This window comes from Rutidosis leptorrhynchoides, chromosome 2, assembly GCF_046630445.1.
Source record: "Rutidosis leptorrhynchoides isolate AG116_Rl617_1_P2 chromosome 2, CSIRO_AGI_Rlap_v1, whole genome shotgun sequence".
Classification (NCBI taxonomy): domain Eukaryota; kingdom Viridiplantae; phylum Streptophyta; class Magnoliopsida; order Asterales; family Asteraceae; genus Rutidosis; species Rutidosis leptorrhynchoides.
In genome coordinates, this window is record NC_092334.1 from 655,772,484 (window position 1) to 655,785,695 (window position 13,212).

Consider the following 13,212-nt stretch of genomic DNA (forward strand, 5'->3'; position numbering starts at 1 on the left):
TAAAAAATCTCTAGTCAGACGTGAATTTTTATTTTTTTTTAAAAGTTAAATAGGACAATTATTTTGAAATGGATGGAGTATATAAACACAACCAAAAAACGAGAAATTGAATGATTTTGCCACCAACGATCAAATTGAAAATATTAGTTAGAAAAGTAATGTATAACGAAACTGAATTACGGTAATCAAAACAATAGAAACTCAATTCATAGATTAACTAAATAAATTTCAATCTTGAAGATGATCAGGAAATTAAAGATTATGAAGATTAAAAAAAGGGGTTCAAGTCAGATCACTCGATGACTTGAAGGATTTATAACAAAATAATTATATAAAGTAATTAAGGGAATATATATGGGGAGGTCACCAAAGTTTATTTTTTTTATATTTGTAGGCCACCCCATATTCTAAAATGATTTTACAGGTCACATAAGTTTAATTATTCGTGTTTGCAGGTCACCTATATTTGAAAATGATTCGTAGGTCATTCAAATTCGTATGTTATTACACATATATCGAATCCGTCTAAAAACTCTTTGTAAAAAATTATAAAAAAAAATGCAAATACTCGTGTATTTAGTATGAACTAATCGTCCATATAAATAATATTAATTAAGAAAATTTTGGTTATTTGTGTTATTTTTTACGTTTATCTAATGAAATTTTAGTCAGATTTGGTACGTATGGAAGACCACACGAACTTGGATTACCACAAAATTATTTTCAAATATAGGTGACATGTAAACATGAAAAGATAAATTTGGGTGGCTTACAAAATCATTTTTAATTATGAGTGACCTAAAAACACAAAATGATAAACTTTGGAGGTCTCCCGATATATATACCCTTTAATTTAATTAATATGTCTTCTGGTACGAAAGGCCGCATTCCGGGTAAAACTACTGCTAAATTTGAAGTAGATCGGTAATTTTGAGATATATATATATATATATATATATATATATATATATATATATATATATATATATATATATATATATATATATATATATATATATCTCAAAATTACCGATCTACTTCAAATTTAGCAGTAGTTTTACCCGGAATGCGGCCTTTTTTAGTGTGAGAACTCTAGGAACTCCAAAAAAATACCTAAATACACTTAAATTCGAGCAAAAAAGAGGAATTCGAGCAAAAATACAAAACACGGACGAACAAAAATTTCATAGTCGAGCAAAAAAAAAAAAAAAAAAAAATTTCGAAAACAAATGTATAACCATTTTTTGTTCGAATATCAAAATTTTTGTTCGACTACCTATATGTTCTACATTTTTGCGTTCGAATTTCAAAAATGTAGAACACATTTTTTGTTCGAATATCAAATTTTTGTTCGTCCTTTTTTTTTGTTCGACTTTCTCCATTTTTGCTCGACTATCAGGTTTTTTGCTCGAATATGGAGTTTTTTGCTCGAATTTCAAATTTTTGCTCGAATTTCAGTGTATTTTTGAGTTCTCAGGGTTCTCACACAAAAAAAAGTTCTCATTTAATCCCTATATATATATATATATATATATATATATATATATATATATATATATATATATATATATATATATAGAGTGGTAGGATCAAGAGAGAAGTAACCATTCGGGGGGAAGCGGGGGGAAGCAAAAACTTTTTTTTTTCGTTTTTTGAAAAAACTTTGTTCACGAACATTATAGATGAAATGAAAATATGAACATTTAGTAGAGACACTTTGTGATAAATGTTTTTATTTTGGCGAAAAAACGCTCGAAGAAGTAATATATAACAATTATCGTGTTTTTCGAGCGTATTTTGAGGTTTTAGCTATTGGGGTTTAGATATTAGGGTTTAGATATTAGGGTTTAGATATTAGGGTTTAGAAATTTAGGGTTTAGGGTTTAGATTTAGGGTTTAGATTTAGGATTTAGATTGAGTTTTTAACACGAACGGTTTAGAGTTTAGGGTTTAGGGTTTAGGGTTTGGTGTTTTGGGTTTATGGAATAAACCCTAAACCCTAAACCCTAAACTCTAAATCGGGCTAAATTTTACTTCACAAAACATGAAAAAAAAACCTTCATATTCTTCACGAACAATATTATCTTGAATGTTATTTTTGTCGATCGTTTTCCCGCCTAAATAATAACATTCATCACGAAGTGTCTCTTCTAAATGTTCGTATTTTCGTGTGATCTTGATGCCGGAAAATTTTTTTCAAAAAAAACGAAAAAAAATAAAAAATTTGCTTCCCCCCGATTGGTTACTTCCCCATTGATCCTGCCCATATTATATATATATATATATATATATATATATATATATATATATATATATATATATATATATATATATATATATATATATATATAAGGATCAATAAATTATATTAAAAAAAAAATACAAGGATACACGAATGACTAAAGATACAACCCGAGAAAAAAGGAAACTAGGCTATCTAAATATACATGGTGTATAGCTAATCCTACAAATAAGATATTGACTCGAAACACGGAGAAGGAAAAAACTCCTGACCCGCAAATTATAGTCATAAAAGAGTAGGAGGTGACCATTAGGAATATTATTGTTACATATACAAAAGATAGATTAGATATATACTTGTGTTGATTGATAGTCAACTAGAAAAAAAACACGTGATTCATTGTGAGGTTGTTTTGGTCGATGAACGATCGGTTAACAGTATGTTAAAGTTCAAAAAAATTAATGAAAAATAAAGGGTAAAAAATGAAGTGAAAAAAGTAAGTTTCTAAAAAAAGTGACTAATTAACGTTTTACTTTTGAAGTTGGGTTAATTATGGATTTATTACTGTGAATATTGGCAGACTCATGAAAATTCACATATAGTTATATTACACATTTAAAATAATAGGGAGTAATATATCTACCACATCATAATCTAATTTTTGAATTCAGTTGTGAAAATTATTATGAAAATATATATCTATACGTATATATAAAATTAACTAAATTAATAATTAAATATTACTTAGATGTAATTTTCTAATTAAACTGAATTAATTAATAATTGTTATAATTTTGTAGGCTTATAACTACCTTTAGTGGCCTAGTTCTTGACTGTAGACTACTAATAAGTATATAGAGAGAATATGAGAGAATATGAGAGAATATATTTAGTGTGTGTTTTATAAACTCATAACACACATATTTATACTCAAAAAATCTACTATACAATATCTATAATAATAATAAAATTAACATCCAATTTAACTTTTATAACACTCCCCCTTGGATGACAATTTTATTAGAGAATAACTAGTACTGCCTCGTTAAAAACCTTGCTAAAGAAAACCCATTGGGATAAAACTTTAGCTAAGGGAAAAAGAGTGCAGCATAGAGTTGACTCCCCCTCAAGTAGGCAACGCCTGAATTGTTACATCTTCTGAACATGCCTCATGCCAATATTATGAATGTGTGTTCTGAAAATAGCAGTTGGAAGTGCTTTGGTGAAAAGGTCAGCAGAGTTTTTGCTGGACTGAACATATCTCATTTAAATCTGGTTGTCCTTAATGAGATTTTGAGTGTATGAGAAGAATCTAGGAGGTATGTGTTTTGTTCGGTCACTTTTGATATACCCTTCTTTCATCTGTGTTATGCAAGCTACATTATCTTCATAGATAGTTGTTGGACTTTTATCGCGTTCTAGTCCACAAGAATCAGTAATGAGTTGTGTCATTGATCTCAACCAAAAACATTCCCGAGTAGCTTCATGTAATGCAATCACTTCGGCATGATTTGATGATGTTGCAACAAGTGTTTGTTTTTGAGAACGCCATGATATTGCGGTACCTCCATTTAGGAATACATATCCATTTTGAGATTTAGCTTTATGTGGATCAGATAAATAACCTGCATCTGCATAACCAACCAAATCTTGTTTCGATTCGTTAGAATAAAATAATCCTAAATCAGTAGTTCCTCGAAGGTATCGAAATATGTGTTTGATCCCATTCCAGTGTCTTTTGGTAGGAGCTGAGCCGAACCTTGCCAACAAATTAACTGCAAAAGAAATGTCAGGTCTTGTACAATTTGTAAGATACATAAGAGCTCCAATTGCACTAAGATATGGTACTTCTGGTCCTAAGATATCTTCATGATCTTCACAGGGACGAAATGAATCAGTGTCAACATTAAGTGATCTAACAACCATAGGAGTACTTAATGGTTTTGCCTTGTCCATATTAAAACGTTTTAAAATCTTTTCAGTATATGTTGTTTGATGTACAAGTAAACCATTAGGCATATGTTCAATTTGTAAACCAAGGCAATACTTGATTTTTCCGAGATCTTTCATTTCAAATTCTTTCTTTAGAAGTTGAATGGCTTCATGGATCTCTTTATTTGTACCTATGATATTAAGACCATTGACATAAATAACTACGATATATATCTGGTCATTGTTTTCATAATTAAAACACATGTGCAAATAAGTTTATATGTATACACTTTTCTTATCAAGTAATCACTTAATCCGTTATACTATTGTATCAACCCATATAAAAATCTTTGTGATTCAATGGAATACATTTCTTTAGGTTTTGCGTTAGATGTTTCTGATACCTTAAACCCTTCAGGTATATTCATATATATCACTATCAAGTGATCCATATAGATAAGTAGTAACAACATCCATGAGATGCATTTAAGTAACTACCAGGTTGATTAAGTATCTAATAAGTAATTGTATCCATTACATAAGGATAAGTTTTCCTCATAATTCATTTCTGGTCTTTGTGGGAAACCTTGAGTTACAAGTCTAGTTTTGCCTTGTATCTTCATTTGCACATTTCTTTTTCGGATAAAAATTCATTTATATCCCATACGTTTCACATCTTTAAAAGTGATAACGATTGATCCGAAAACTTTTCTTTTATTGAGTGATTCTAATTCAGCTCGTATTGCTCCTTTCTGTTGAGCTCAATCATGTCTATTTTGATATTCAATGACAGATTTTGGTTCCAGATCATCATCTTTATTCATGATGTCATTGTAACATTATATGAAAATATCTCATCAACATTTTTCATTTCATTTCGGTTCCATAATATTGCATAATTTATTGCAATTTATGTATTTACATTTATCAATATCCTCTGCAGAAGGAATATTGATTTGTGGTTCTTCTTGAACACTTTTTTTTACCTCATTATCAGCTGATTTTTCTTTTCTAGGATTTTTATCTTTTGAACCAATTTGTCTTCCACGTTTCAGACGTGGCGAAGACTCATGAGTGACATTATTGCCAGCTTTTGGAATTTCAATTCTAGCTTAAGCATTTACTGCTGGTATATATGATTTAGTCACTCTTTTTGTATCTTTAAATGCATAAAGTAATTAATTTGCAAGTTCTTGCATATGCATTATTTTTGAACTTTCGTTTCGCATTCTTTTGTGCGAGTTCTATATACCTTAATTGATGTTCACATAATGAAGCATCTTTTTATTTATTTTTCATTTCTCCCCCTAATATAGGGAACAATGTTTCATTAAAGTGACAATCAGCAAAATGTGCTGTAAAACATCACCCGTCATTGGTTCAATATATCTTATGATTGAAGATGTTTCATATCCAACACATATTTTCATCCTTCTTTGAGGAATCATTTATTGTGGTGGTGCAATTAAAAATACACTGCACAACCAAATGTTCTAAGATGGAAAATATTTAGTTCTCGACCAAAATTAAGTTGGTAATGGAGAATATTTATGACTTGCACTTGGTTTAATGCGAATTAATGTCGCATCATTTAATTTTACATGTCCCCATATAAATATTGAGAGTTTTGTACTCATTTCCAATTGTCTAGTTATTAGCTGCAAGCGTTTATCTATTGATTTAGCTAAACCAATTTTGTGTATGCACATGAGTAACTGGATGTTCAACAACAATCCCTGTAGACATATAATAATCATTCAATACTTGAGATGTTAACTCACCAGCATTATCAAGTCTCATCCTTTTAATGATGTAATCAGAATAATGTGTTCTCAATTTAATAATTTGTGCAAGAAACTTTGCAAATGCCATATTACGGCTTGATAACACACAAACATGAGACCATCCGCTAGATGCGTCTATTAGAATCATGAAATATCAAAATGGTCCACATGATGGATGAATTGGTCCATATATATTCCCTTGAATTCTTTCAAGAAATATTGGTGATTCTTTCTCAATGTGCTTTTCATTAATCACCATATGCACTTTTAATCATATGCGATGCGCTTTTCATCATTTGCGCTTTTCATCATATGCGCTTTTTATCATATGCGCTTTTAATCATATACGCGCTTTTCATCATATGCGCTTTTCGGTGCTACATAGATATTTCTCATTATCTGTTATCATTTACTGATAATCATATCCATTATGATATATATATATATATATATATATATATATATATATACATATATATATATATATATATATATATATATATATATATATATATATATATATATATATCAGAGAATCTCAATTAATTTCTCTTTGATTTTGAGAAAACAAGGCATTGTTTATCAGAAAATTTTTACCATTTAGTAATATGAATTTTTGCCTTTTCTGTTCCTTATATCAAGTTTGCAAGACCTGATATAGTATTTATAATTCCTTCATTTGATTTAAATCAATGAAATATTTCTTAGATTTGATCATAGTGTGTATGTTACCATTATCTGCAAACAAGTTACAATCTGAGAAAGAACCGCATTAGAAAGCGACTCAACAATCGTACTAGTAACCTAGTAGCAATAGTCATGATAAGCCCAATTAATCATCATAAAACTGGACTCCACATAATTTATTTATTTTATTATTTTTTTTTTATTATTATTATTTTCTTTTGCATAAAATAATATATATCAAATATAAGGTAACATTTCAAATATTAAATTACCATGTAAATCGATCTAATATATCAAATGTAGCGACCCGACCAAATCGTCATTGACGGCGCCGACTACTTAGGTCCCGTTACGTGGTCGTAGTCCCTATATGAGACTCGTTTGACCAAAATTATGTCGCATTCATTTGAAAGGTACAAGACTTGCAAGTTTAGTTTACAAAACCGTTCGACAACAAGTCTAAGTTTACAAAAGTCATAAAGTATAAATGAAATAACTTGCGACATAATATAAGTTGAAAAACACAGTTGCTATAAATAGCGTAAGTATGTAAACAATATGTTTGAATCCAAAGGTGCTATCACTAGCGTATGCATGTATGTATCTTGACTCCAAGCAAATAATCAGAGTGTATGCGGAAGCATGTATCAAATAGCCATGTATGAACCTGAGAAACATATAGAAAACTGTCAACGAAAAACGTTGGTGAGATCATAAATGTATTTGTAAACGTATACTTTGAACCACAATAGTTTGTATAGATGATTATCCAAATCGTATTTATTCCGAAGAATGTAGTTTGTATTGCGAGCACCCAATTACCAAAGCTTAACTGAATCTTCCCTCTGAATTTTGAATATAGTGTTAGAACATACACTATGCACGTTGAAATTATATTTCATCCACTAACGGTAGCGAACCGTCTGAATGAGGGTTCGTTAAACCCGTATGGCCACACAACATAATCACTCGCTTACACTTACACCCTGCAAGTGGAACTAATGATAATTGGATTGAGGACTTTTGTTCTAACTCGTCTGTATCTTTGTATTCGCATTTGTGTTCAAAGTATAAAAGTATGAAAAGTATATATACATGTGAAATGTATATAAGTATGTAATGTATATGTTTCTCAGCCCACGATTTAAAAGAATAAAAGTTGTTGAAAAGGTGGGACTATGATCTCACCTCGAGTGCACGAGTAATAAATGTACTTCACAAAGTAAACGTGTGCATGAATGTTGCTTAGCCTTGACCTAAACAAGTAAATTGTATCAATTAACCGGTTACGACACAAGGTCGGGTGAAATGTGTTCAATTAGTCCTATGGCTCGTTACGACTCGAATAGTATAGCATGTGAATCACGTTGTCAAGTTTCATGCAAGAATCAAGTATAAAAACATGTTAGAACGATTGTAATAAAGTTTGAGTTGACATTTCAAAACCTTACCATTAGAAAGGAAATCTTATTACGTTTCCAACGATATTTGATTCATCGAAAACGGAGTTACGGTCAAAAAGTTATGACCAAAACAAGTTTGCTGAAGTTCGGATGAAACAGGCAATTGTCGCGGCGCGACAAATTGCTCCGCGGCGCGACAAATGCCTATTTTGAAGGTCAGAAAGCCTGAAAAACATGTTCTAAAATCAACCTTTGGGCCACGGCGCGACAAATTGCTCCGCGGCGCGACAATGGCCGTGGCCTGGTACCAGGTCAGTTTCAAATGTTCAAGTCTTGGTCAAAACTTCAAACAACCATAAAACGCAAACCGTAAACAACTAGAAGACGTATCTTATACCGTTGGAAAGCTCTTTTGACAAGGAACACAACTAAGCACTTATCATCAAACAAAAACAACATTTTCCATAACCGATTTCTCGTCAAGTGATCATTTAAAAGTCCATTTTCAAAGTTTCAAGTTCATCAATTGCATTTTAAGTTTCGGGAATCCAATTCACACATATGATATGCCGTTTTGAAGGTAATGAAGTATACATTACTACTAAACACTAACAATTAACATTCCATGGCATTTAAGCATCCAAAAGTTCATGTCAAGAACTATCAAACCCTAGTCAAACATCACAAAATCATTAATCGGGTTTTTGAAGTTTTCTTAATCAACCTACACATCCAAACGAAGCTAGTGATACTAGTAACACAATTAAAACATGCACTTTAACAATCTAACAACATTAACTCATCCAAAATCAAGGATTAAGCAAACCCATTTCAAATGTTCAAACTAGTTACTCAAAACAACGAATCGAGCAAACAAAACATATATTCATGTTATACACGAGCCATAGACACTAACTAACACAATTTCAAGTATATAAAACGAATTTAGAGAAATCTAGAGTTTTAGAAATGTTACCCAAACGAGATGAAGTTGGTATCAAATTGTAGAGGATGAAGAGAGGATTCCAAATATGTAATTTGTTTTGAAGTTTGCTTCCCGATCCGGATTTAGATGATGATTTATGTTTGTGTTCTTGAGAGAAAAAAAGAAAGAAAGAAAGAAGAAGAAATGGATGAATGAGGGGTGGAGGTGGTGAGTGGTTGACTAGTCAACTACTAGCCACCTCTTTGGTCAAGTGGCGGAACTAGTCCCTCAAGTTTCAGAGCGGGTGCGGGAATTAACCAAACGAATATTTTTAAAACGCAAGTTAACGAGAGATGTTATAATTAAATGACGGAATTATTATGAACGTTAGTCAACGGAGACTACGAATTTAAACACGAAAGATTATTATTAAAAAAAAAAGACGGTGTTAAAAATAAATTTAACGGAAAAACGCGGGATGTTACATTATCCACACCTCAAAAGAAATTTCGTCCCGAAATTTAGTTGGAAGTAGTAGTTGTTGAATCTTACTCGAGATCTTGCGTTGTAAATTCTACGAATAAGTGAAGGTACGTCCTTGAGTATTTCCACGAATTTTGACGGTCGGGATCATATGTTGTTTTAAGGTTTGGCTTCCATGATTCATGGTTTCAATCGGTCCTCCTAGGAAGTGAGGTTTATCGTCGATAGTGAGTTCATCAAAGGAGATAACAAGTTCTCGTTTCGCAAAACACGTCTTTGAGTTGATACATCGAATGTAGGATAAACGGAGACTCAAAATGGGTCAGAAAATCTAAACGGCTAGCAACGGGTCCAAAACTCCCCAAGATTTCAAAAGGATTAAAATATCACGAATTTTGTTTTCTATGTTTCCCGAAACGGATTGCACCTTTCCAAGGTGCGACTCTTAACGTGACGCGGTTTCCCACGTGGAATTTGAAATGTTTACGTCTAAATCGGCGTAGCTCATTTGGCGACAACGAGTCGTGTTGGGTCTTTCTTGGATATGGATAAGTTTTCTCGGTCGCTCATGCATAATCCCGGTCCCGGTGAATTGGTCATCGTTTACTTGGTTCGACAAAAGGAGAATGACGTTTCCGGTCACATGTGGTCTCAAAAGGAGTGACGTTAAAACTCGAATGAAAATCATTGTAGTATGAGGATTCGGTTAAAGGAAAATACTTTTCTCAAGTAAATTTGAAGTTAGTAATACAACTCGTATTATTGATTCTAAGGTTTAAATCGTATGTTTGTTCGGTCCGTCGGGTTGCGGATGGTACGCGGTACTCATGTCTAAACGCGGTCCCGAGGCTTTTTGTAAGGTACTCCAAAATCTAGAAGTGAAACGAGTCTCGATCCGAAACGGGGTACATTTCCCTAAGGCATATTGAACAAGTTTGCTATGAATTGAAAACGTTAGCTGGAACAAGTTTCTCAAGAAATTCACGTCGCGGGAGATTTATCAGTTTCCAAAAACGTTCGTCGGGGCAAGTCCTCATCGGTTTCTGAAAGAAAAACGTTCGTCGGAACTATTCACCCTCGAGGTGAATACTAGTATAACGTGGAGAGTCTCTCTCCATTGGGAATTTAGAATAAGGACCTCCTGAACCGGAAGTACGAGGGTGATGCAAAAGAAGTTTCCGCCTCGGTGCGAGCATAACGAGTAAATCGTAATTAGTCAATAAGACTGTGCGAGGACGAGATAGTATACACGTGTAACATACGGTTGAAGTCGAGAGGAATCGGTAATTCATTCGGAAGCATAAGTATAGTTCGACAAAAGTTGAAGGGGTGTCCCCGGTATGGTTGTTATCAATATTCTCGGAGTTTTCGGATGTCCAAACATGAAAGGATGAAGTCATGTACATGGCACATGGTGGTGTTTAGGTTGATCGAGTCTAACCACCATCACGTGTCACTAGAACTTTGGTATGTCTTACCGTAATATAACCACGTTGATCGAGTGTCGTTATATTACGCTAACTCATACCTCCATTCCCACATCACTCTATAGATTCAAGTTCGTGTCATCGTGAAAATCTAAAATGAACAAAATGTAACGACGTCTCAAACATGATTCGTATTGAATCGAAAGAATTAGTGCAACTCTAAAGATGCGTTCCCCGAGGGAAGTGTATAAGTGATTGTTCACGTCAATGCGGTTCGAATCAGACAATAAAGTAGTTAGGTATGAAAAGAGTAACGAGTCATGATAGCGAGTAGTACGCAACCGTAGCGATAAATAGTGATGACGATACTCACCTAGAGTAGTGACAGTGACTTTACAATACTCATGGATAGTAAGCTAAGACGGGGTGGATAACAACCAAAGAATTTGAGTTCCCGAGCTAGAGTAGCTAACGAAGTCGCGGTCATCCGTACGCGTATGAATCTTGAATTCACGTGTTTTACCAAAAATTGGCGGAATACGAGTTCGTATGATGAAGGTTGGGTACCATTAAAAAAGTTTGCCTAAGAATGATTCAAGTATAATGCACAAGTAGTCAAGTAAGTGCTATCTATAGCAAATGTATGTCAGAATGCAAATGCTAACTATCCGGTTGTAGTCTAGACTCACTAATGCGTCCTAACGACTCTGTTAGACACACTAATGCACGTCCTAGTTCCCTACAACCAACGCTCTGATACCATCTGTAGCGACCCGACCAAATCGTCATTGACGGCGCCGACTACTTAGGTCCCGTTACGTGGTCGTAGTCCCTATATGAGACTCGTTTGACCAAAATTATGTCGCATTCATTTGAAAGGTACAAGACTTGCAAGTTTAGTTTACAAAACCGTTCGACAACAAGTCTAAGTTTACAAAAGTCATAAAGTATAAATGAAATAACTTGCGACATAATATAAGTTGAAAAACACAGTTGCTATAAATAGCGTAAGTATGTAAACAATATGTTTGAATCCAAAGGTGCTATCACTAGCGTATGCATGTATGTATCTTGACTCCAAGCAAATAATCAGAGTGTATGCGGAAGCATGTATCAAATAGCCATGTATGAACCTGAGAAACATATAGAAAACTGTCAACGAAAAACGTTGGTGAGATCATAAATGTATTTGTAAACGTATACTTTGAACCACAATAGTTTGTATAGATGATTATCCAAATCGTATTTATTCCGAAGAATGTAGTTTGTATTGCGAGCACCCAATTACCAAAGCTTAACTGAATCTTCCCTCTGAATTTTGAATATAGTGTTAGAACATACACTATGCACGTTGAAATTATATTTCATCCACTAACGGTAGCGAACCGTCTGAATGAGGGTTCGTTAAACCCGTATGGCCACACAACATAATCACTCGCTTACACTTACACCCTGCAAGTGGAACTAATGATAATTGGATTGAGGACTTTTGTTCTAACTCGTCTGTATCTTTGTATTCGCATTTGTGTTCAAAGTATAAAAGTATGAAAAGTATATATACATGTGAAATGTATATAAGTATGTAATGTATATGTTTCTCAGCCCACGATTTAAAAGAATAAAAGTTGTTGAAAAGGTGGGACTATGATCTCACCTCGAGTGCACGAGTAATAAATGTACTTCACAAAGTAAACGTGTGCATGAATGTTGCTTAGCCTTGACCTAAACAAGTAAATTGTATCAATTAACCGGTTACGACACAAGGTCGGGTGAAATGTGTTCAATTAGTCCTATGGCTCGTTACGACTCGAATAGTATAGCATGTGAATCACGTTGTCAAGTTTCATGCAAGAATCAAGTATAAAAACATGTTAGAACGATTGTAATAAAGTTTGAGTTGACATTTCAAAACCTTACCATTAGAAAGGAAATCTTATTACGTTTCCAACGATATTTGATTCATCGAAAACGGAGTTACGGTCAAAAAGTTATGACCAAAACAAGTTTGCTGAAGTTCGGATGAAACAGGCAATTGTCGCGGCGCGACAAATTGCTCCGCGGCGCGACAAATGCCTATTTTGAAGGTCAGAAAGCCTGAAAAACATGTTCTAAAATCAACCTTTGGGCCACGGCGCGACAAATTGCTCCGCGGCGCGACAATGGCCGTGGCCTGGTACCAGGTCAGTTTCAAATGTTCAAGTCTTGGTCAAAACTTCAAACAACCATAAAACGCAAACCGTAAACAACTAGAAGACGTATCTTATACCGTTGGAAAGCTCTTTTGACAAGGAACACAACTAAGCACTTATCATCAAACAAAAAACAACAT